The sequence below is a fragment of the Bombus flavifrons genome, chromosome 5 (assembly GCF_040668555.2).
Source record: "Bombus flavifrons isolate JBK064 chromosome 5, iyBomFlav1_principal, whole genome shotgun sequence".
Lineage (NCBI taxonomy): Eukaryota > Metazoa > Arthropoda > Insecta > Hymenoptera > Apidae > Bombus > Bombus flavifrons.
The window spans coordinates 4,613,601-4,640,633 of NC_138446.1; the positions used below are offsets into that span (position 1 = coordinate 4,613,601).

The 27,033-nt window shown below is 30.3% G+C and overlaps 1 protein-coding gene and 1 long non-coding RNA gene across 2 annotated transcripts in view; both read left to right on the plus strand.

Annotated features, from left to right (window-relative positions):
• The window catches only part of LOC138179935 (neurotrimin), a 254,315-nt gene that overhangs the window by 47,272 nt on the left and 180,010 nt on the right, over positions 1–27,033 (plus strand). The gene's annotated exons all lie outside the window — the stretch shown is intronic.
• Positions 1,845–7,061, plus strand: LOC138179936 (uncharacterized). The gene is made up of 5 exons (XR_011173166.1): positions 1,845–2,419; positions 2,671–2,817; positions 3,524–3,712; positions 5,758–5,850; positions 5,932–7,061. It is a non-coding gene; the product is annotated as an uncharacterized LOC138179936 (long non-coding RNA).

Sequence of the window (27,033 nt, forward strand, 5' to 3'; positions counted from 1 at the left end):
TACGAAAATACATTATTGCCTTAAAACAAGGTACACGAATAAGAGCAGTATTTTTAATCGATTTGCTATGCTTGCCTTTTCTGCTTTGTTGCAAGCTTTACACATACGTTACATGTACATATGTGTATGCTTTTAATTGACTCGAAAATCATAACTTCCGTAGAATAAGGAAGACTATGTATTGCGAGACAGTTATTTCCGTACAGAATAGTTGCGTTATTTCAAAAACAAATATATTTTAGTTTTTGCGCTATAGGTCTCGTATAACTGTACCTCCCACCTTATAAGGGCTCTACTGTATATTTATTTCTCCTGAATCATGCACCTATGTATGTACGTATCTATCCATGCATATGCACTGTTACCACGTAACATCGTATACATTTATTTTAGTATTTGTATATATATGTGAGAATAAATATTCGTGTGCGGTTAAAGTATGTGCGTATTCTACGTTTCTACCTGAAGATAGGGATAGTTCAACCTTGGTCAGAGCTCTCCTTGTTCGTGCTCCCGATTTGCTTTGCATAGTACGAGAGTCTGTATAATTAAGCCGCTATTTACAAAGCGTTCTCTTTTGCCAGTCTGTAGCAACTTTCGTCGAAACTCTGTGTAGCTGCCACAGTAACGACAAGATTTTCAAAACGGCGGAAATTTTAATTTCACACTATAGCTGAAAAATTAACTAGTTAAAGACAAAACTTTTATGAACAAAGATTCTCTGCACCGTTCACATTTTGTAGATCATTATCGGAAAGCATGCTTTAGATTTTCTAGAAAGTTACATTATATAAGTTAATTATGAGTATATTTTATTCAAAGCATATTATTGTCAAAGTATATTTTATTAACATGCTTAATAAACACATATAGAAGTATTGATAAAATTCTTAATGTAATTGTAATTGTTCTCTGCTTTTGTACAACTTTCTGTGAAACATAAACTTTTTATATCAAATAGTAATAGAAAAAATAATTAGGTACGTTTCTGACGTTGATTCTCTGAAAATAGAAATTATATTGCAGCTTCCACACTTTTTACTTAAGCAATTTCAGATTTGATTTACCTTTTCTTTTCTTTCTTTTAATGAAAGAGCATATTTTTTAAATATTATAAACTTATTAGTATCTCTCTAAATATCATAAAACTAAAAAAAAACATACTGAATATACAGCGTGCTTGTAAATATAGAAGCACAGTTTATATTGTTATTTATTAAATTATTAAAAATATAATTTATATAATGTAAATTTACATGATAAGTTCATATAATGATAATATTAGAACGATTATTAAACAGATCTCAAGAAACTAATGCTTCAAAGGTCCAACTTGTATCTTTTTCTTACAATCTCAGGAGATATAACACTGTTTATGTTATTATTTTACTAAGAAATACTTCCATCGTAAAAAGGAAGAGATTTACTTACAAAGAATTTAATGAGCAACTAGCGTTCTTTGAGAACATATTAAATTCATTAATCCAAAGTATTACTTTGAAATAATCTACGTTTGTTAGATACATGCTTTCGACGATGAATAATGTTGCTATTAATACGTAAAAAGATATTTAAAAAGCTTTTGAAAATTTTATTACTTAGATCATCTTACTACTTTTCATGTTATTAATATTGACAATGCTTTAAAATACCCAACATAAATATATGAAAGAATATTACAGGTACATATATGGTTATTTATTAGTTAGCACTAGAAAATCAAAAAAATTATACCATGGTCGTTCAAGATATAAGATTTTTAACGTTGCTAGTTAAACTTGTCTTTCATTTATGGCTGCTTTGACCTCGATTGCGGCTGACATGTCATAAATCCCTAGTTATTATCACAGGTACTATAAAGGATATAGCAAAAGTTAACTGAAGTTTTAAACTCGTATCTTTATAGTTGTCAGATATACAGGTGTGTAAGAAAATCTGTTCTTATATTACAGTGTTGTTAATTTCTTCAAAGATGATATGAAAATATTTTGGAAGATAAGATAGTGCAGCATAAGCTTTTATATATAAAACAAAGGAAATATGCATTACATATTTTGGCACAGGTAGCTACTGTGTTGTGGCTATAGACAAAGCACTATTTCCTGTGCCGAACACGGTTCGTCAGATTATACAGTTGGGTTTACGGACGAAACAGAATATGTACTACCATTTATCTTCTACGCCATGTCATCCTGTGATCCCAATAACATAGGGTTACAATAGACTTTCTTTTGGTCTAAGGTTCAGATATACGTAAGCTTAGAATCGAGGAAGCTGTTCCTCGAACGAAGGATAACATAGTGCAGCTCGCTACAGAATATTCTACATCAGAGAACACAGTTGCTTTTCGTAGCTTCAAACTCTGAAGTTCTGATATCATTAGGAGATGATTTTATAGAAATTTTCTATACAGATTAAGGTAAATATTAAGTAACTTTGAAAATCCACGCAGGTCGTTCAATAAGTCGTTCATTCCTTAAGGAACATATGTAACTCTTTATAAACTAATAGGTCATTCTTACTTTATACAAATTTTATAATGTTCGATACACTTTTGCTTACAAGAGAATAAATTGCATGTACATAAACACTTGAGTTTCTCTAAAAGGAAGAAATTACTGAAAGGACTTTCTGATATCTTTCTATTTTTTAAATACCTTTTATTTTTAGAAATTGTCGAGACAAAACTGAAAATCCATTGCAAGTATATCAAAGCGATACGAGAGATGGAATCGAAGTTCAATATTTAGTTATTGCAACTTTTATGTGTGTACTTATGTTTACTACGTCTTTCCATGTTTACGTTTAATCTTTGAGGTAATCTTTTACATTTAATCAAGATTAAGTAATTCCTATTTTGAACAAAGTACCAGCTATCACGAATGTAACAGTATACGTATTTATAATATATTCAATCCTGTTTGTATAATACATCAAATGTGTGAAGCGAAATAGCAGATATTTCTAGAACTAAATATTCATTATTTATTATATATTATATCTATGATATCTGCTAATACGCGATATTTTTGTCACGATAATCTATAATAAAACAAGTACATATTTAGCTACTACGAATAATGCATATATTGCATTTTTTAAATAAAGCTAATATTACTAATAGTTAATACTGACCTTTTCTATTTTACTCTTATCTGACCTTTGTAAGCATCGTGGAAGAGTGGCACTTGTATCCTCCGAATTGTCAATTGAACTATATATAATTGTAAGATAACAATTGGTAAATATGTTCCAATGATAGAAATGTATTTGACTAACAAAAAATCAACAAAGATATATTCAAATATTCAACATTTCCAAACTCATTTTTTAATAAATCCCTTTTCCTTAAGTAATGTATCATTTGTTTATTACCATGTTATAATAATTATTGTGACCAGAAATGTAAATATCAAAAACTTCAACTTGCATACGATACTAACAGCTTAGTATTCGCGTTTTATCATATTTAAATCTTTCTTTCTGGGTACAACTTCAAGCTAAAAGTAACCGTTATCTTTAGAGCAGTCGGTTTTTCTGTCGTTAATATCACCGTAAAAAGGAATAAAGCAAGGTTCTTTCTGCATCTTTGAGATAGAAACACGAACACGATGCCTTTGTACAACGGCGTCATCACTTGCCGCTTGAAATAACTGTTACACTTTGTAAAAAGAAGTTTTTATTACTAGGCATGATATTACGAGCTTCTATGGTGAGTTTACGTTTATTTCGTAATATGTACCTAGTTCTTACAATGCAACTACGTGTTTAAAAGCTAATACTACATAGTCCACTGTTCCCAGTTCTATTTAAACACTTGAAATGTTTACAAATATTTATGTTTAGAAATGATAATGTTTAAACATTTACATTTGTAATACATTTTATAATACGCAATGTGTGTCTATAAGTATCCTTTAGATCATCCTGAACTAAATATTATGTAGTGATTTAATGTTATGTATATTAATAAATGATTTAATGTACACTTTTTTAAATTATTATTACCTACATTTACTTTTAATATCATTTTTTACTATTATTGTAATTGTAATCTACTTTATCTCGTTAGCATAACAGATGGTAACTCGTAAAAGCACAGGCCTTTAATAATATATCTTCTATCCTCTGGTAATTCAAAAATATAACGATTCCCCAGATGCTTGATTTCCTATTATCTATAACGGAGTGCAAGGTTGAGGGTCATAAATCCATATAAAATTTTAGGAAAATAGCCAATTAAATTGCATCATTAATTTTGATCTTTTTCTTTCTTATTTTAAGGTTTACAAACTCCTACCTATACGTGAATTATTCCAATGGAAGTGAGAACTTTTTAAAATAGATTTTGACGTTGCATTATCTGAAACTATGTGGTTATTACGGAGGAAAAGAGTAATTACATTCTATAATTATATTCTATCACGTAGTCGACATACCATTCTCTCACATATCATTCCCTCACTCTCACATAACATCTTCTATCAACTATTGTTAACATCAAAACTACTACTATATCTCTTTACTTCTGTAATCTAACATAAAAATAATTCCACAATTATTAGCAACAATAATCGGGATCGAAAATATATATTACGGAAACTAGATTGTTGATAGTTCGCTTGGAAATAGTTCTGCATTTGAAGAAAGTTAAATTTTCTACGGTGCGATCTTATATTATATATTATATATATTTATATTTGTTGAAAGTATGTTTAATCTCTTCGACTGTCCTTTCACAATTATTATTCCATCACGGAACTGGAACAGAACAGGCAGTTGTATTAGCATTAGCTTTAGATAGTGTAAAATTCGCGATATTATCTGAAATCATTATATTTCATTACTCGGACATATAGCAATGATGCCAGTTTTACATGGTAAAAATGTATTATTACGGCGGCAATTTCATTTTTTATTAAACGTATTTAACGGAATTTGTACAATTCGTATAATACATAAATAAGAATACGCCGATTAAATTATAATGCATATGTAGATTGAGGACTTGTGGGGAAGATTTGGCCAATCCTCTTTGAGGATTTGTATTTATATGAAATTTAAAAGTACAAAAATGAATATGAAATGCATACAGTATATCAGAGTAGGTGCATGAATATTCAAAGTACGATACTCCTTAAAAACTTTAATTGATGAAACAAATTTCTGCTTAGGTCCTATACTCAATTAATAACTATTATTATTTTGACTATATACAAGGTGTATCAAACCTAAAAAGGAAGAAAAGATGTTACATGAAGTCTGTTAATAAACGGAATCGTCGTTGGTATTTATCTACTGTCCAAAGTGTGGAGATGGAAAGAAGTTTCTATTACCGTCACGCGATGTTACATTGTTTTGTTTGTACATGTGATACTTTCGTCCAACACGCCTGTTTAACTTTACGGTTGTATTGACTCTGTCAAAAACAACTAATCAGACCCGCATTTCTTCCAGAGGACTTCTTTCTATTTCCGTATTACACCTACAATGACAATGGTGAGTGTTACCCGCCCCCTTGCCCCCTTTCTTCTGAGGATGGATAGGATGTTGAATTCTTTAAAACTCTACTCACCAAGAATTGCATAAATATGCAAATTGCCGAATATTGTAAACCGTACTCCATTCCGTCCCTAAGATTTCCTACTTATTTTGAAACGAGCATTTGTCAACGTCGTCATTTCAACCACATGAATATTTAAGTACAACCGGCCGATTCTTACAATACTCGTCTTCAATTAAACAATTCATTTACAGAATATAACAAAATAAGCGAAAAGATTTTTGGTAAAGAAACTACATATCCGCTCCTGCAGCTACGCCGCATAAAACGATTGGTATCTATAAAATGTGCGATATATATTGTCGTATACAAAATTCTTTCAGATGCACATGGAATTTGTTGTTATAAACATCTAAATGTTTTTTTAGAAACTTCTCCTCTATTCTTCTTTCTTCTTTTATTTAACGAAAGAACTTCGATATAGGAGGCATTCATTACTTCGGATCATTTTATAAATGAGCGAAATCGTCGGGGTTTTTATGCGGATGGAAAAAACAGCTGGAGATAGATAGGGTCAGAATGGATTTCCATGGGATGAGGGATCCGTGGATGAAGAAACGGGAACATTGCACACCATTTCGAGCGATTCTCACAATGGAGAATGCATTTACTCGGTGGACCCATTTTTATTGTCTCGCGAAAGGGGTTGGGTGGCAAAACTTTGATAATATCCAGAAGCAAGTTGGCGGTTTTCAGGCAGGAAGGAATAGATTCCTTGAGACGGGTTTTCATGGTCTTAATTGAGTATGTCAGTAAGTGAATATAAAATACGTTATGTTTTCGTGACCTGGTATACAAGATTATCTACAGGTATTCGCAATTTTATGAACGTTGCTTTTTAAAAACTTGCTCACTTAAACATGAGGATAGATGTGACTCGTATCTAATGTACTAAACTTTTGCTTTATACGCGAGTACGATGTTTCAAGTTTTAAATATCATATTACAGATTAAGATGAAGAAAATTTCTATTCACGCGTGTAGAAATTCTTTCAAACCCATGTTAAATCTGATTAAATTACATTCATAGTCTAATTTGCTTTGTTTAAACAAAGTTCTACGTAAATTTTTTCGAATGATTTTTATGGTGATAGAAAATGTACCAGAGAAAAATTATTGGACGAATGTTCAGTAGAAAATTTGACATTTAAATACAAACTGATTATTAAAGCAAAGTATTATTAAAGTGAATCGGGCTAAGAATCCGATTATTGTCCTAAATTAGTAAGCATGTTAAAATTGAGTGAATAGTGCATCTGATAGATACATATATCGGAGCTATCAGCAGTCCATTACGTAATTCGTGTGTGTACTTTAGCAAAGTGTTTGTCAAAGCAGGCAATGTAATTAAATGCATTAAACCAAGCGCACATTGTAGCGACTACCACTTAATCAAGCGATGCAAAATTCATTAAAAATGTAACCATCGTATATTGCAAGCGTGAGTAAGAACCGATGTATAAACGGTATAGAAATTGAACAATTCATTTCGAAACAAAGAAACATTGTCAAATAAAAACAAACATCATATTTCATGATATTTATATATTTTACAATATTTTATATTTTATGATTTGACTTAACAAATAAAACGTAACTACATAGATAAATTACTTCTGAAAATATCGTTGTAAATATCTTTCTATTTTGTTACGCAAAAATATTACATAGTATCTACATATAAACATGTTGAAAACGTACCACTAACAATAAGACATTCACAAATTGTAAATAATATGGAAAAATTGATAAATGAAAAAGAATAATTTTTAATATATATAATACCAACGAGCATTTTTTGAGTTGTATGTTTATTTTTTGATAAATTAGCGTATAATATTTATATTTTGTTATATAGCATATGTAACATTTATCAAAATTACAGAAATTTCGTCAGTATCCAATATTACGTTAATTGATAATTCTAATAGCATGTATCAATCGCAATAGTTAATTGAATGAATATAATTGATTCATATAGATTCATATAATTGATTCATTAACTCAAAATGATAAATGTACATAAATTTTAACGCTATTGAACTGCTAAAATTCATGCTCGTTGTCGTCAACTTTACTGTTTGACAATCCAGTTTGTGTGAAGATAGTGATCATTTTATTGATTACATAATCTTACAATGAAATTTCCATGCACATGTATTATGCGAAATAATATAAACGTTACTGTACAATCATGAGCTTTGTAAAACCTAACTAGAAGTGTGGAGCAACACGTGTTATGTGTAAGAGATAGAATAAGTGATAAAGGCAGACTATATATATATTATATATAATATATATGTATATATTATAATAAAAACTTACGAAAGTCTCTCATTTGTTTTGTAGAAATTAAGCCGGCTACACAATTATCTTCAAACGGTGGAAACAAGAACATTATTCTACCTATATAATGTATATATTATGTGTATAATATATATGTATATATTATTGTATAGTATATATGTATACATTATGTGTATAATATATATATATATATATATATATATATATATATATATATCATATATTATATATACATATAATATATACATTATGTAGGTAGAATAATGTTTTTGTTTCCACCGTTTGAAGATAATTTTGTAGCCTGCTTATTTTCTACGAAACAAATGAGAGACTTTCGTAAGTTTTTGACAAACAAAAGTAATACAACTTTTAAAGGTAGAATGCAAATATATGATCTGTAAAATGTTAGTGGAACACCAAAATCATCGTTTCAATAATTGCTTAATGATACTAATAATTAGTAATTAATCAATATTAGGTGAACTCAGAAGTGATCAGGCTTACAATTAATCAGAATCACAAGTAATTAATGTTCTGGTTACGTAGTATCAGGAGCAGTTAGGCTCCTAATTGGTCAATTCTAGACCCAATGATTTTCAGTCAGTGAGCAATCTTCAAGCAATATATATAATTTGTAAATAAGTGATGCTGTTTGGTAGGATAAACGTACTAAAAAGTAAATTGGTTTTCAAAATTCAGACGTGTATTTTTCTTCCTCATTTAACAATGTTTAATAAAGTAAATGTGCTCTTTTATACAGCAGTTGAGATGATAAATATTACAAGTAAAATTCTATACTGAAACAATTATTCTGTTTATTAATGTATTTAATAGATAATTTTAATATTAATACCCTATATGATACATTTCAATTAAAATAGTACACTTTTCTATTTAACTTGATAGGTTTATTGATTTTGTAAATTGTGTCTTTCGACTCTGTAATCAGTGACTGATATGATGTATGAATGAATACATGTATTTATTAGGTTGTCCTAAAAGTTTCTTTTGTTTTTAATTATATAATTATATAATTGTATTATGTAATGTATTATTATGTAATTATATAATTGTATTATGTAATTATGTATGATCCATTTTGTTCCAATAGAACAATCAAACACAATGGATTATACACAATTCAATAAAATAATGTAAAACAAAAAATGTTGTGCATCTATTATTTCCTTATAAAACAAAAGAAGCTTTGGGGACAACCTAATATACATACATATATAGCATTTGTTATAAATGGCATATACAAACTTTATAAATTGTATGTACATAAATTCAAACCTATAAAATTGAAAAATCCTATAAACAGAACGATTCTTTTGTATAAACTAAGAACATTGTCATCAAATTCAGATCCTTTAAAATCTGAAATTTCGAACCGTTAATAATCTTAAAACCCGGATCGCCTGATTTTACAGTATGTGAAATCTGAGTGCTAAATCCCTAAACAGATGTTTCTAATATATCCGAAATTATATTCAAAAGTAATTTGTAATTATATACTCTTGTAGCCACTCAAATAATTGAAATTAAATTTTCAAATGTTGCACTTTATAGCTTGGGTGTTCACAAAAAGCTATCATAGGTAATAATTTATTATTACAAACTCATAATATATGTAAAATTAGGCGATATTGACTAAAATCGCTAAACTTTCATAGATATCTTCTATATATGGATATCTATAGATATCTATAGATAGATATATATAGATATATCTAGAATTATTGTGATATTTGTATTAGTAAATATTTTCATTAATTGCAATATATGTATAGTATACTCTGTGAATTGGAAAAGCTTTTCAGACCAAGATTAATTTTAAATGCTTTTATGAAATTACATTTAGAGGTAATTAATGTTCAATAAATGTAATTAAAATTGTAATGCGCAAACGTGTTCCTGTATTAATTATAGATTTGGGTCTCTTATTTGTTTCACCTAATTCGCTTTTTTATTTTCAAGTAGCATCAAAATTTTAAAAGTTAAATTACACCGCACGTGAGGAAACAAGGTCCTATCTATCGATAAAAATTTATTAGATTGAAATTCTAATTTAGATTAATATTTTCTTAATTAAGCTATTCAGGTTTTATTAATCTCCTTATCATTTTATTGACTATGACCTGCATTGATTTTATTGACTTAACGTTTGGCAATTATAAATAATGTTACTTACGTGCATATCTGGAACTCTTACATCATGTAATATCCGACAAGAACTTACTAATGTTAGAGCAAATTCTATAGTATACAATAAAGAACATCTATATTACAATTGATTTCTTTCAATTCGAAGAAATCAGTTACAATTTTCTAATTTTTAGATTAGTGCATTACGAAACCTCAGAAAAGTTCCGAAAGTTAATATTGTGAACTATTTATTTAACTCTTTGCCGTACCTGTTTGCCAATCTTATATTAATATTTACAAAAAGCTTAGTTTACGGAAGATTAAAGTAGGTCATAGTGCAGTTGAAGCATATCAAAATATTAATTTGATTTCCGGGAAGATGAATAATATAGAAAATGTTAAAGAATAGAAAAGCATTTGAAATGAACTAAAGTGTGAGATATATAATCATATAATGTTTTTCTTTTAATCGGGGTGAAACAATAGCAGTTTCATATTGTCATCAAATCATATTGTCAGCAAATTATAATAATGTATTATTAATAGATAAATAAAGAAAAATTCATAAGAAATATTCATATTCATAAGAAAAAATTTAATTTGGGTGCTCTAGATGACGATTCTATTATTACTGAGATCACGTATGAGAAAAGGAAATGAAGAAAATGGGTGGAAGCTGTGCTATGTTCTTGGCATATTTTAGAAAAGAAAATTAAGATGGTATTTAAAATTAAATAAATGACATCATTTACCATAACATAATACAAGAACAGAAAATAAAGCGTGCAGCACATATTTCTGGCAATAACATTATTTTTTAATGATCCTCTTGTAGTTCATGCTGTCCAACTTGTAAATAATTATTTTTCATGTGAAAATATTTCATTTTTGGACTGGTTAGTAAACTCTGAAATTAAATATCATAGAGGACAATTCAGCTACTTTGTTCAAATGGTTTACGAAGGAACTAGATAATTTGGAACTGTCAAAGTGTCTTAAAGAAGAATAAAGCGACTTATCACAGATATACAGGGTGGTTGGTAACTGGTGGTACAAGCGGAAAGGGGGTGATTCTACGTGAAAAAAGAAGTCAAAAATATAGAATAAAAATTTTTCGTTTGAGGCTTTGTTTTCGAGAAAATCGACTTTGAATTTTCGCTCGGTACGCGTGCACTTTATCACGTCTCGTTATAACGGATCTCACTGTAAATCGTTGTCTCGATGGAAAAATTTAAAAAAAAAGAAAAAAAAATTTTTATTCTATATTTTCGGCTTCTTTTTTCGCGTGGAATCACCCCCTTTCCGCTTGTACCACCAGTTACCAACCACCCTGTATATATAATATTCTTTAAATTTTGAGAATCCAGTATAAACCTCTGGGAGCTTAACGATAGTACACGCATGCTATATTTTTGTTGGAGATTGTACATTCGTCGATTCTCACGGTAGAAATGATCGGTTCGAATTCGAAACCATGCTGCTTGGTTTAACTCGAGCTTCCTATTCGTTGCCGATAAATCTGGCATGAGTCAAAGGAAAGCAAATTGGATTCAGGTATGTTTAGAAAACCCCTCTGATGGATCAGCAATTTCGTTCTGTAGTAAGTACATATACCATTACTTGTATATGCCTGGTAAGTTTACACACATTTAAAAATAACGAACCTAGTTACATCGACAGAATTGTGGCTACCTGATTTGCATTTATCAAGCAATGTTACCGAACCTAACTTGCCATATCACAAACCATACAAATGCAGCATAAATTCCTATTTATAACATTTAATATTAAAAAGATGAAAATGAAACGATAAAATTTCTTATAAAAAAAAAAGCTATTTTTAGAATCTATTAGTTTGTTTTCACAGTTTTGTAAGTATTTTTTCATAATCACATAATTTGTGTGTATGTGTCTGTTCATGTATTATATATGTGATATTCTATGAATTGTTGAGTTTGTTTATATTATGTATGTTACGCGTTTTACATTCACCATCCCAATCTTCAGTCCTAATAAATCCCATTGAATTTATTAGAATAAACTTGATTTTAGAATTCATGAAATTCCAGTTTCCGGTAGAAGCGAATAAATAACAAGATTGACAGAAGAATGACATTGCATAGAATATTTTTTTAAAAACAAAGTAAAACTAACAAAAGTGTTCGAGCGCTTTTATCATAAAATTGGTAACTAAATACCGTTTCGGTTAATATATATAATATTGTTATAATATTGTTATATTGTTATAGGTATAAAAGTTCGTGTCGCATAGCGATATGGAGATTATGTTTAAACAAAATGGAATTTTCGTGTTCGTTTTTAGTCCATAATATCTTACTTTTTTGTAATACCTTTTCGATACCATAGAACATTTCTCAACTTTATAGTTTCCTACAATAACACATAAACTGACATAAAGTGAAACTTCATGGCTCTCAGTTGGTAACAGGCTAAAGCGATACAAAGGAGCCGCGTGAGTAGTGAGGATCCACTTCTGTAACTGTTAGCAACCGCACATGTATAAACAGAAGTGAAACTGCCTTCTAAACTAAGCCGCAGAGATACTTGTAGCGTCTACCGAGCTCAACCTCTCATTTTCGACCGACTCGCATCTTTGCTTATAGAGTGAGCCCTTCAACAGCATCCACAGGCCGTCTCTGTTCCGTTCTATTTTGCCAGCACTTTCTCTCTATAAACGAAGCGCATATTGCTGTTGCGTACTGTGCACCTGAATTGTATGTATTCAAGCCTCCAGTACACGTGAGCGTGCTTTACACATATCATGCTTTTCCTGTCGAGACAAGCCGCATTGTACAGTAAAACCACGATTTCGCGATAGAACCGAGCCAGTTCGACCAAACCAATATAATGGGAATACTTCTCCCGAGTGCATTCTGCCTTTTGCACATTAAACAAGTGCGCTGACCACACTCGTGTTCACGATCGGTGACCTGGCTGGTTGACTGGTGTGCAGGCGCGCGAAACGTTTCGCGATACGTACAACCATCGAGTTAGGAGTTTGATTTACACACGGCATTCGACCGTGTCGCGTTTCTGTGCCTCTCAGGTAAATCGTGAGACAAATGTCAGCTGGATAATACTTTTCGCTCATCTATCGACAACATTATTTCCCGACATAGCCATCTGTAATTTTCGAGACTTCTGGCCACGAAAATTTATCATAATGCTTCAAAATTTCAGAGCTACATAATTAATACCTAATCCTTTTAAATTATTTTTTATACTATATACATCAAATACAAATATGTACATATTTACAATGTTTAGGCCAGATGATTTGAAAAAAATATTTATATACAAAGTTAATTAACTTTTAGCCAGCAATATATAGGTAGTACTGATTAAAATTGTTCAAATATCTTTTTACTGAAGAAAAGTAGATTTCTCAATTTTCTTAAATGGAACTATCATATATTTTTTGTACTATATTAATCAATAAATGTCAATAAAATAATAATGTTTTGTCAAAAGAAAATAAAGATAGCTTTAAGCTACTACGTCTTTGTAATATTTAAATTACGATATCTCTTCAACTGTTGAGTTTTTTATGTAAATGGCTTAACATCTTCCTGTAGTAAACAACAAGCAATATTAATGATTTAAATAATATATGATTCCACTTATAACATACTTTTCGTCAATAAAAAAAATATTTTGACGATCTTAATTAATATTACTTGTTGACGACTAAAAGCTAATTATTTTATGCATAAACTTCTCCTATAAAATTATTGAAGATGATTTAAAAATCAAGAATATTATTACGCTGTGATACACGAAAATAATAATTCTGTACAAGGTACATTTTATTAATGCATTAAAATACGCATAACATGAGAAAATATAGAACATTTTGACGTCACATCGAACAATATTAACAGAATGTCAATATTCTTCCGGAGTAATGTAATAACAGTTTGCAAGTTACAAATATTTCAATTGTACATTCGAATTAATGTTGAAAATATTTTCACAATGCAGTTCTACATATTTGGACTTAAAAGTTTTCTTAAACTCATTGAAATTTATAAATCGTGAATATGCAGACGCATATTTGAAATTAAGTATCCTGTAATCATGTTCCGAACAAGTTTCAAGTACTACTCGAACTGAGATTAACTGATATGCATGCGGCACAACTTCAGTGAAGAGATGTCCAATGTTTTAGCCACTCTCCATACCCTAAGTAACCATTTCAAAATGAAATGCAAATTTTACACACTGGTTATCAAATATGAGTAGTGGCATTCAGTAAAATAATTATTTATGAAATATAATGTTCCTAATTGAATAGCACTTTTTATATTAAGGATATCATCATTAAGATGTGTCATCTCGAATACAATAATTGTTACATTAATTAAAAGGACAACATTTAATGCCCTAAATTCGATGAAAACAACACATTCTATAAATGTCCAAAGATTTTAAAAATAATATATTATTTATTCTTCAATAAAAATGATTAATTTAGCCTTAAGTCATTAATTTCTACCTTAAATTCTTAAGTTTTTCCTATTTTACATCATCTTTAAAGTTCAAAATTTATATTTAATTCTTTATTTACGGTGAAAAATTTAAATTTTTAATTATTCGTTTATTATTAAAAATGTAATATACGAACTATTCAAAGGAGAATCATAAGTGTAAACTAAGGTGGATGTAGATAGATAAATTTTATAGAAATTTCTTTTTTTAATGATAGTAAAAATGTTGTTAAGTTAATAATGACTTCATAAAGTACATATTTTAAAGTGTTTATATCGTATATAAACTGTTTCATATTTCTCCTTAAATATACATTAAGTAATAAAGCTGTGTCAAATACAATAATGGCGTAAGATCACTTGATAGCTTACGTTTAATCAAAATTATAATAACATAGAAAATGTGTCATTTCTCCTTTATAATTATATGACAATTATTACAATACATTTAACCTTTTATACTACGAAAACTCGTACGACGTGATAGGACAACAAACAGAAAATTAATCACGATCATCGATAAATTATCTTCTGTAATAGAATAATTACATAGAGTTTATGGATTTGTCTATTCAAATGTGAATTCCAGCATGTTCTTCCATTATATCACTCAATGTCAAATGACCGTTATTGGCACTTGTTACATACAAAACATCATGTTTTAATTTTTCCTATCTTCTATAATTTTCAAGATGCTTGTATAAGTAAATTAAGACGGGGTACTCTCTATGTAAGTATATATAAAATACTGTATGTAAGTATACTTTGATATATCTGTATGAAGTATGCGTGATACCTGCTAGCAGCAATATTTGGTATCGAGTGATATAATCGAGGAATATGATGAAATTCATATTTGAATAGACAAATCAATAAACTTTGCGTAATAATGTTCTGTACTACATTAATAGATTCTGAAAGAGCATGTAATTATAGCAGATAATGTATCGATGATTTTAACTAATTTTCTATTACTGCAATTTGATTTATCATATACATTACAACGTTAAAGATAGAATTCCAAATATTGAATGTACTGTATCAATTATATGTTTCACAGATCATCATTATGATAAGACTAGTCTTTATTTATTGTACCATCTTTGCACAATATGTATGTAGTCCGATTATAACTTACCGGATCTGTTTTATTCCATTCATATTGATCTTAACACCATGTAGAGTTATGCAACCTAGAAAGTATGTATCAATTTATGTATTTATCTTTTCTAGATTTTATCTTGTTCACTTATCAATGTATTATTATACTAGAAGTAAACGATTTCGTTACTATAATTACGTATAAAAATTTCTGGATTTAAAATTAAAATAAAAGTTGCTAGTTAATTGTATAATCTTCCCTTTCATATGTAAACAAAATTATAGAAAACTAATCAGATAATCTTTTGCTGAAAATCAAAACTTCCAAAAAATCAAATAGATAAATTGACATTTTTATTTGATGCAATATAATTAAATTTATCATAGCCTTGTAAGTACGTAATCTGCTATGCATTGAAATTCTAGAATTACACAGGTTAGTTCACACAATGAACAATAGTCGTGATTCTTTTCAAATAGCAATAAGTGTCAAAATAATACAATTTATGACAAAATCTACTCTTTCGAAGCAGCGGTGAATTATCTATATTACACTTTCTCCATGTTAAATAAAAATAGAATTCGCTAATGCTTCCTTTAATAACTGGTTTTGCATCTTGAAGATTTCTATTTCTACTGATTTCTTCGTATAAAGGTAAGTTTGTAACATCTACCTTTCGTTGCCGATGAGTCTTATGTGACTGTGACTGACCACGATAGATACTATTTTGATACTTTGCCTTTGTTGCTTAGGTCCATAATAATACAATATTTTGCATATATTGAATGAAAGAGTACTGATTTTGAGATCTTTCATTCAAGATTTCGATGGTAGTTTTTGAATCAGTGAAAATGATGAAATCATCGGTGTTAACGTATATGCATTTTGCATATATTGAAGCATTTTTTATAACTTGTATATCACAGAACAAAGAAATAATGGATACTCTATAGGTAGAGGTAGAATTGTCTGTTACAACAGCATATCGAACTGACTCGAAAAATCTAGGTCTATGTATATACAATGTAAATAAAAGTAGTGCTAGTAGGATTGATGTAATCCTGGAATGCGATTTTAAATCTTTCACAGTTGGTATCATTTTTGTTGGTCATTACAAATTGATTCTGAAAGAATTTCAAACGAATTCCATTGAGGATACATTCACGTACAAAAAGGATTACGTTCTCCTATATTAGGAAGTGACATATTGAATTCCTGTACAGGCAATTGTTGATTCTAGAGGAAAGTAGTTTTAGATCTTACCTTTTTCCTATAAATGAGATTTGTGGAGGTTTGGGTAGTTCGTCCAAATGTAGTTAGATGCCAGGTTTTTAGGCGTAGTTGCGGCAGACAAAACATGTGATAAGCATAATAGTTTACACTTAATGTCCAATGCGTTTAATTCACTAAGAATGCTGTATAAAGGAACGTAAAATACGAAGATTATTTTTAAACAAGAAATCTATGTAGAATTTAATATACTTAATAGCTATCGAATGTTTAAATCACAGATCATAGATCTATTATTTTATGTATATATATATATATATTTGCGCCAGAATGTTGGTTCTGTATGGAATAATCGATTTTGAGATTTTTAAGATAGTAAGCCCAAATTAATCTTTTGTCGAATATTAATCCTATTATTTTTAAGCATTTCAATGCCTTAATTGGTGTCGCAGTCAAATGAGGTTTAAAGGGGATAACTTCTTTCTACTTTTCAAAAAGTTATGTGTTCAGACTTTGTTCTTGAGAAAATTCAATATCTACAAGATCTTTGAGGCAGTCCGTTTTGTATAATTTCTGGTTTGGACAGGAACAGAATACACACGCCCGCTGTGAATCACTATGTTTGAATACAAACACTCATATTATTCGAATAATATGTTCATTACGTACAATGGTCGTAATCGAACTCCCCCAAAACATTTTTATTAATTTCCTCTGTTCTACTAATTTTATACTGTTTCTTCGCCATACTACTATCCACTAACGTGGATCATACATTAGATATACATAATTACGTAGCAATAAGTGGTTACGGAATTACATCTTCGTGTTATGCTATATTGCTAATTAAATTGAGCCGTGACCTGGAGAAATGCTAGGCAAGAAGATGAAAAGCGAAATTAAGATAGTTTCCTGCAAAAACTCGCATTAAAATCGTTCCTTAATTGGTTGCATACAAAAGTTGCGAAGGGAAAGCAGCGTCGTTAGCTCCACTACATCATATGTCAAAACGTATCCCAAAGAGAACGTTCCTCGATGTTTGTAATCAGTCTTCTAGTTTGTTGGGTAGGGTACATAGCGTTAGAACGTATACTCGAGTGAAAGTACCCTTTAGGATACTCTGTATACAAGACTCTGGATCTCTGTAAACCTTTAAAGACGTTACGTTAGGTGAAGTATAGCAAAATAGATGTAGACTTAGCTTGTGATTATAGACATATATACAGAACAGTGTATCAACGCTTTGTCTACAAGTTCCTCAAATATTAGCTCAAATAAACATTTTCTTATGTTTATTGAAATTAATGTTTGTCACCCATATGTATATTTATACGTATTGTATAAAATAAAATTGTAATTTAGGCATAACTTGATTTAAATTCACCATTTCTTTTATATCTGTTACAAATTTAAATATCGCGTTGGATAATTTCTTCTTTGCATTAAAGATTAAAGTATACGTATACTAAAGTATACTTTCTTCCATTAACTATACATATGTATATAGTAAATAGTTGCTGCTTGTTGTTTAGTCTAAGTTATACATTATATATGTAGTAAATAATTATATATTTAACAGTAAGTATATCGAAAACAGATTATATTACTCAGGGTAATAATGGAAGTAACAAATGAATAGTAATTAATTGCAATTTTACATAAATGTCGCACATGACTAAAAATGACTATCACTTAACTAAACTATTTACATTTCTCTTTTAGTCTTCGTAGTCTATATGGAACATGAATCGTCATTTCATTAGCCAATGTTACATATCTGGAAACGGTTTTCGCTTTAACAGAGATGCTAATTGTTATATTACCTAATAATGAAAATATTTTGAAAACGTTCAAGACCTTAATTATCTCGCTAGTAACGCTTTTAAATAAAAAATGTATATGTACAAATCTTCGAAAGTTGTAACTTGTTATGTATATTTTAAACTACTGGCATGTTAATTTCTTACCTATCTTGACATGTTAATAAATTAAAACTAGGTTAGGCAGTAATAAAGTTTAAAAGAGGAAAATTAATCAACTGAAGAAAGTTTTCTCGTTGAGGGATGCTGCTAAACTACAAATTACGTGACTACCCCTTTTTAAATCGTTTTAAGGAAGTTGTATAGTATAAGATGGTAACCAATTTGTTTCTGCCGCCTTCGAGTGAATTCCGTATATTTTATAGTTCCTAGTTTAACTTCGACCTTAAGAACTCATTGTTAAGTTCGCTAATCCGTCGTATTTTATAGCGTTTGTGATATTCTGAGTCGGTAATAAATAATTTGAAAACGGTAGTTGAAAATCGACATAATATTATATGTATATGTGAAGAGAATCGAGATTTCAATAAGAAGAAATTAAGCAAAAGAAATTTATAAGATAATATATTAGGTTAAGTAAAAAGTTCTGAGCGTTTTTCGCTAGATGTCTTTAGTGAGCCATATCTCACGATGTGCACATCGCATCGAGTCATAGTATACACCGATTTCAAGGTGATATTACGCATCAAAAAGGTTCTTTGTCAGTTTTGTGTTCGGTGAAGCCAGTTGTGTGTTACAGCGTTCGAAAATGGAGATAAAAAAAGAGAAAATTCGATACATTCTTCAGTACCACTACGACCAAGGTGAAAAGGCGGAGCAGGCGGCCAAAAAAATTTGTGCTGTTTATGGACCCAGTACAGTATCGAATGCAACAGCAAAGCGGTGGTTCCAACGATTCCGTTCTGGTAATATGGACGTCGAAGATGAGGCACGCTCTGGTAGGCCAATCGTCGAAAATGTGGATAAAATCATGGAAATCGTCGAGTCGGACCGGCATGTGAGCACTTATTCCATTGCCCAGGAACTGAAGATTAGCCAGAAAACCGTTTGGAACCATTTGCATAAGGCTGGTCTCAAGAAGAAGCTCGACGTATGGGTGCCACATGAATTGACGCAAAAGAACCTTTTGGACCGAATTGATGCCTGCGATTCTTTGTTGAGACGTAACGAAATCGACCCATTTTTGAAGCGGATGGTGACTGGCGATGAAAAATGGGTCACATACGAGAACAACAGCCGAAAAAGATCGTGGTCCAATCGCGGTGGGCCGGCCCAAACGATCGCCAAGCGTGGATTAACGGCCAAGAAGGTTTTATTGTGTGTTTGGTGGGATTGGAAGGGAATCATCCATTATGAGCTGCTCCCATCGGGGCAAACACTTAATTCGGACCTCTATTGTCAACAACTGACCAGACTGAAGCAGGCGATCGACCAGAAGCGGCCAGAATTGGCCAATAGGAAAGGTGTTGTGTTCCATCAAGACAACGCCAGGCCGCACACATCTTTAACGACGCGTCAGAAGCTCCGAGAGCTTGGCTGGGAGGTTCTATCGCATCCGCCGTACAGTCCAGACCTGGCACCAAGCGATTATCACCTTTTTAAGTTTTTGCAAAATTTTCTTGATGGTACAAAACTGGCCTCAAGAGAGGCTTGTGAAAATGAGCTGGTCAAGTTTTTTACCAATAGGGACGAGGACTTCTTCAACCGCGGAATTATGAAATTGCCTTCAAAATGGACAAAAGTAATCGAACAAAACGGCGCATATTTAATCTAAATCGAATAATCTTGACTATGTTAATTTCATCGTCGAAATAAAGCGAAAAAGCGCTCAGAACTTTTTACTTCACCTAATAATAGAATGAATGCTTCAGTATAGTACAAATCTGTTCTCGTTACGTGCCAACCGAAGATTGTATTTCCATCTTTTCACTTTCTTGCGCTGGTCGCAAGGTCACATTCATACACACTGTCTCCCCAGTCACAAGTTAACCGTGGCGGTGTCGGCATCTCAAAGATGCTTTGAAATGATGATACGCTTTCTCAGCGATTCCCATTCCGACATATATGTATATATAAATTATGTAAAACAATATATAATTATCATTATAAATATATTAGATGTACGATGATACTCGAGTACCTGAGGAAGCAGGAAACAAGAGAAAACCCAAGACTTGATAGCGAGGCTAAGATGTAGTAACGAGAGGAAGAAACGCGCAGATTCTGGGTAGAAGGAAATAAAAGTATGTGTAGCTGTGCGGAACTGTGAAGCATTACTATGTATAAGAAATGTAGGGAAATAGGTAGACTGGAAGGCAGCCTGGAAAAAGGGGCGGAAGATATTGCGAGGAAGCAGTAACTTGGTTGAAAAAATTAGAAAAGAAAAGGAAAGACAGAATTAAGTAGTAATAGAATAGAATAGGTTAAGTAAATAAGCGATTAGTTGATTAAGGAACGATAGTAAAAGACAGGTATTATAAATATGAAAGAATGTATGGAAGAAATGAGCCAAATCCATTTCAGTGTGCAGAATCCGCCCTTGCTGTGTTTTCCACAACGAAACACCCTGTATATATATATATGTGTGTGTATATAATACATCATTACGTTTTATACTTTCTATTCTATTAATTGTAAACGTACTGCCCTTATAGAACTTCATATTTTCTTCTATCATTTATCTTCTCCAATTGTTTGCTCGTTCTTTTATCACATTTAATAGTCCCACATTACTATATGTGCCAACTTTAACGTATAATCGTAACGTAACTTTAACGTTTAATTTAACGTATAATAACGTAATATAACTATATCCTCTAACATGAATGCTATTCGCTGTGTCATGCTCTAGAAGAATCTTTGACGAGACTATGATAGTCGATTTTTAAGTTCTAGGGTAAGCGCTCAATATACATACATAGAAAAAATTTAAGTATCATTTCTGAGATATTTGACTTCGTTCATTTTATTATTTTCATTATGACGCATATTCGAAATCTCGGCTATTTGCATCAATACAAGTTTCTAATCTTTGAATTGTTGAATTGTATCTTACATATGAATATTGAGGTTTACTATTGGGGTATAAATATTATAGTGATATCTACGAAATATATACTTATACTCAGTATCTTGTAATTTCTATATATATTTTCAGATGTTTCCTGATATAATTAGAATAATAATAGGATTTCGTTACAGTGTTAATGAAATTTCAAAATGTTTCGTACAATACAGATAATGTGTTCATAAAAGATCTCTTCAAATGTTCGAATATTTTCGTGAACCTGTGTCAAAATTACTTCACATTCGTGCAAATCTCGTGATAGCAATGTGACTTCATTATCGTAGAGTAGCAGTCATGTTTCGTTCGTCACAAATGTGGGTTTTTCCTTCATGCATATACATAAACATTGGATTATAGGCTGAAAAAGCATTGCATTCATTGCAACATCACGAGGTAGATACTGTGGTTTCCTCTTTGGTTCTGTCAGTAGTCGCGATTGAAAATCTTTCTTGAGTAGTTTTCAATCAATGTTCGATCCCTTTTGAACTTGTCTTCTTTGAAACCAAGTCTACTTTCAAACAGATTTTAGTAACATTTTCAAACGCCGCCATCTGGATCGCTTGAAACATTTCCGAGCCATTTTCTCTAAGTTTATAACGAACTTTCATGTGTGTTTTCCGTTCTTTCAATAATTTCTAGGCTCATTATTAAAAATCGCAATGAATAAAAACACAAAATAGTAATAATTTAATTAATAGACAAATTATGCGTAATTCATAGCAGAAAGACAAGTTTTACTCCATTTTCTGATTTATGTCATTCTATGCCCTCGAATTTATTGATTTGTATGTGTATCGAAAAAATTTGTAGTATCGAAATTTTTCATCCCTCACATGATGAAAAATTGTACACTTGATACCTTTTAGCAAGGCACTTAGAAAGTAATTTAGGGAAATTACATTCTACTAAAATACATATCAATGGAGAATATTAACTTAGAAAATAGAATAAATATTATTTTAATTTCAATGCATTTTTCGGTAATATTATTCAAGTTAAATTCTTCTGCAGTTAAATAAAACCATATAATTAACTAGATAGAAACGTGGTAGTAAGCATAAATCTATTATATAACCAAAATTCATCTAAAACTTTTCTCAGAAGAAACTGACATCATTACTTTTATAATACACCAAGAAATGGCATGAAAAGGGAAGAATACTATTTTCGATGAAAGACAACTTGTCAATAATTATAGAACATGATAAAAGTTATCGTGAAAGTGGGCAATTATTAATATTAATAGCAGTAGATATTATTAGAAAGCGTACCTACAATCTCTTTTATGTTAAAAATCTATTGTAGATACAACTAAATGTTATTATTGATGTATTAATATTAATTATATGTTATTTAATTAATTTACTATTATATTTATATATTTTCATTATATAATATTAATAATATATAATATTATATTTATTATATGATTTTAATTTATTATTATAATTATATATTAATAATATATATTAAGAAGAAATTGTTTGCGTATTTTCAAGCCACAATAAATGCTTTATATTCTCGTAGAGTAAGCAACACGATAGTTAAATCATCTTTTCTTATACAACGAATACAGAGATACTGCTGTATTCGAATATTAATGTGAGTAACTGTATCTGGCAAAGTTCCAGTTTAATGCATAAGTCACAGATTAAATTGTAATGCTTCATAAAATGTACATCGTACATTACGTTATATTCAATCGGAAGCGTGACACCAGATAAAAATCTAAATTTCAATGCTAATTTATATTCTTTGAATCGACAGAATAAGAATCTGACGCGACTATTTCCCAAAAATGTCACATAAGCGTTTGAAGTTTGCTATGTATAATTTAATATATTTTCAATAACTCATGAAACATTTTATTGACTTATTTTTTTTTTACATTGCTCTTTATAATAATTTTAACAATAGGCTGTAGTTTAATTCTAAGTCTTTTACTAACTTCGTAGAACAACATTGTCCTATTATTTTTTCTTATTCTATAAGTACTTCTATGAGATCTATTTTTAATAAGAAGAAACTAATAAATGATTTTTGTATGTTCTGTTCTTATTTATGAAACCGCTATTTATGTACAAATATGATGTAAAATAGTCTTCGCTTGGCAATAGTCATGAACTTTAATAGGGCATTTACACTTTTCACTTTAGAATTATTTAGCTTTTTAAATATACACAGGGTGCGGCCGAATAATATGTATGCGCGCAAGGTGAGTCTTTATGAAAAGATAAGGCAGAAATGCGGGATAAAATTATTTTATTCAAGACTTAGTTTTTGAAAAAATTGGTTTTGAAAATTTACTGATATTATTTTGCACGTCTGATCATTTTTTTAATAATAAATGCAAGAAATCATTTTGGAAATTGAGTTTTGTGCAAATGATATGATTATATCATAAATATGGTATTACATGCAAATTTTGTTCTATGGGTTACTTATTTATTTTAAGGAATAAATAATCTGCAGTAAAGATGATAAATACAAATCGAGAACGCAAGAGCTATGCTTTATTGTATTAATAATTCCCTGTCAACCGTGTATTTCTAACTCTGGATCAAACCAGGAATTCTCCGGATATACGGAAATTACGTGTCATTGGCAGAACGTAGAATATAAAAAACTAGTCGCGAATTCGTGTTCACACGCTGCACCGTGTTGCGGCATTACCTGAATTTAATTCCGACGTTTATCACGAACCCAAGGTAACGGAAAGGAGATTGAAGTTCTGAATAGAATTTTTTATGCATTTCTAAAACGTTATTTATACATAAATTTTATAAATTTCGTTTATATCGTTTAAAAAAAGAAAGAAAAAAAAGGAGAGAATAGAATATAATTTAATTTGACAAATACAAACGCAGTTCTGTAAACTACAAATTGATTATCATTCTGTTAACTTATCGACGTTTTAGCACATTTTGGTGAACTAGAAAAAGAGGGCATTTTATTTATTGTGATGTAACAGAAGCTAAGTATAGGTAAAAGTTGTTCAAATAAAATAAAATTCTATATAAATAGAAAATAAAATTTAATTGAAAATTTTATGCAATCTAGGTACATATTTATAGAATAGGTTGCAGATACCAAAACTATTCCTGTTGCTTTCGTCGGTAGTAGACAATGCTTCAGGCAAGTTATGCCCATCTCCGGTGTAGTGTTGTAAAACATGAAAAATATTTCAAACAAATAGCACCGAACCATTTTTCAAAACTGTACAAATGTTTATATAGTATCTATTTAAATGATGGGTGTGTAATCTACCTTTTTTCCTTGAAAGTGGTCTGCTAGAGTTAAACAGGGTGGTTGGTAACTGGCGGTACAAGCGGGAAGGGGGTGATTCTACGCGAAAAAAGAAGTCGAAAATTATAGAATAAAAATTTTTCGTTTGAGGCTTTGTTTTCGAGAAAATCGACTTTGAATTTTCGCTCGGTACGCGTGCACTTTATCACGTCTCGTTATAACGGATCTCACTGTAGATCGTTGTCTCGATGGAAAAATTTAAAAAAAAGAAAAAAAAATTTTTATTCTATATTTTCGGCTTCTTTTTTCGCGTGGAATCACCCCCTTTCCGCTTGTACCACCAGTTACCAACCACCCTGTATATAATATTTTTATATGAATATATTTATATATCTATATATACAATAAGTTTAAAAGAATCATATACATCTCTTAAATTTGAAATATTACAATAAATACGTTCCGTTGCAGAAATATTTTTTGCTATGAAATATTGTATGACGAACTTAAAAATATGTATAAAAAATAACGCAATTTATGACCTACACATATTAACAGGAAGAAGTAAAAAATACAAAATAAAATTGCACAAAAACACGTACTGTCATATCTTCATGAAATCATAAAACAAACAAATTTAACATTATATTAATATTTTTTAGGTCTTTTGTAGGAATCAGTGACGACCTACAATTTTTTGGAATAGAATCAATGATTTCGTGCTTTCCAATGCAATTTCAGTCGGAAAGTTTTGCGAGCCAAATGTTTTAAATTCTTTTATTTCTTTCTAGGAATCCGTTAGTTACTGAGCAAATTTAAAATCATTTCCTGCTGATATGTAAGTGTACGTAATTATGTCACAAAGTGCATTTCTAATTTCACTGAATAGGTCGATACATAATTCGGCGAGTATATGTAGACTTTTTAGACCACATATGCATGTAAGTAGTAAGTATGGAAAGAGAGGCATAAGAGAAAGAGAAAATTCATGTGGCCATTGAATACTATAGTTAAATGAAGCGTTACTTTTATTTCTATTTATATCATTATATAAGATTTACTCACAGTTATATTTATAAATTCTTAAATTCTTAAGTTGTTAGATAGAATAAGGTTGAAAAAGAGAGACTGTTACAAAGTAATCTTCATAAGTAAATAACATTACGACATTAAATATGTCTAAAAGAATGTATAACAGTTCGGAAAAGAATTCTCAGGTAAAAAGATAAAAATCGTATGCAAGAAAGATATCGTACTTCTCGCACGGAAAAGGGAAAATTATAGTTTTTCGTAGTCAATGCTAAATTGTGAGTCCTCGACTCGGCGATAAGTGAGCCATATGGAAAGTCTTGAAAAAGTGCATAGTGGGAGGAGGGAACACTGTGGAAACTATGAGTCCTCGATTTCGCGTCCAATAAATTTGATCGTAAAAAGAGGAGCGCGTCCATACGAGCTGCACCAGTCATGAAGTGAGCGCTTTCTGCGCGCGATTGATGAATTTCAATATTTTTTATGAATTCTTTGCAAAGACATTTTTCGATAAGTTCGTTGAAGCGCAATATTGAACGTCATACCCTCGAACTGTCTCTGATGAAATTGTTGTAACGCGATGTATCGTATCACTATGTGTTTTTGTATCGACAAACTTGGAAAATAAATCTATAGATTTGTGACGGATAGAAATTTTATTTTGCATACTGCCGACAGCCAATGCAGATATCTACGTATATTTGTCAACCTTGTTCCAACCACGGTTGACTTTAGAGATTGAAAATAGAAATATTTTATTTCTAGATATGATCATTTATTTTCAATTTATTCAATAGAAAGCCTATTCTTTTCTCACTTTATTTGTTGACTGTGGCATCTTTTTGGAGACTTATCTATCGACATACTACATAATTTGCAATTTACAACACATTTAATTGTATATACACATAATAAAGAAAAAGCATTTTATATAAGCTGTAGTTTTTTAAGAGCGTTTTTTTTTTAATTTGGATTAGTAATCGTCAATGTATTAATTTTTTTACATCGAATAA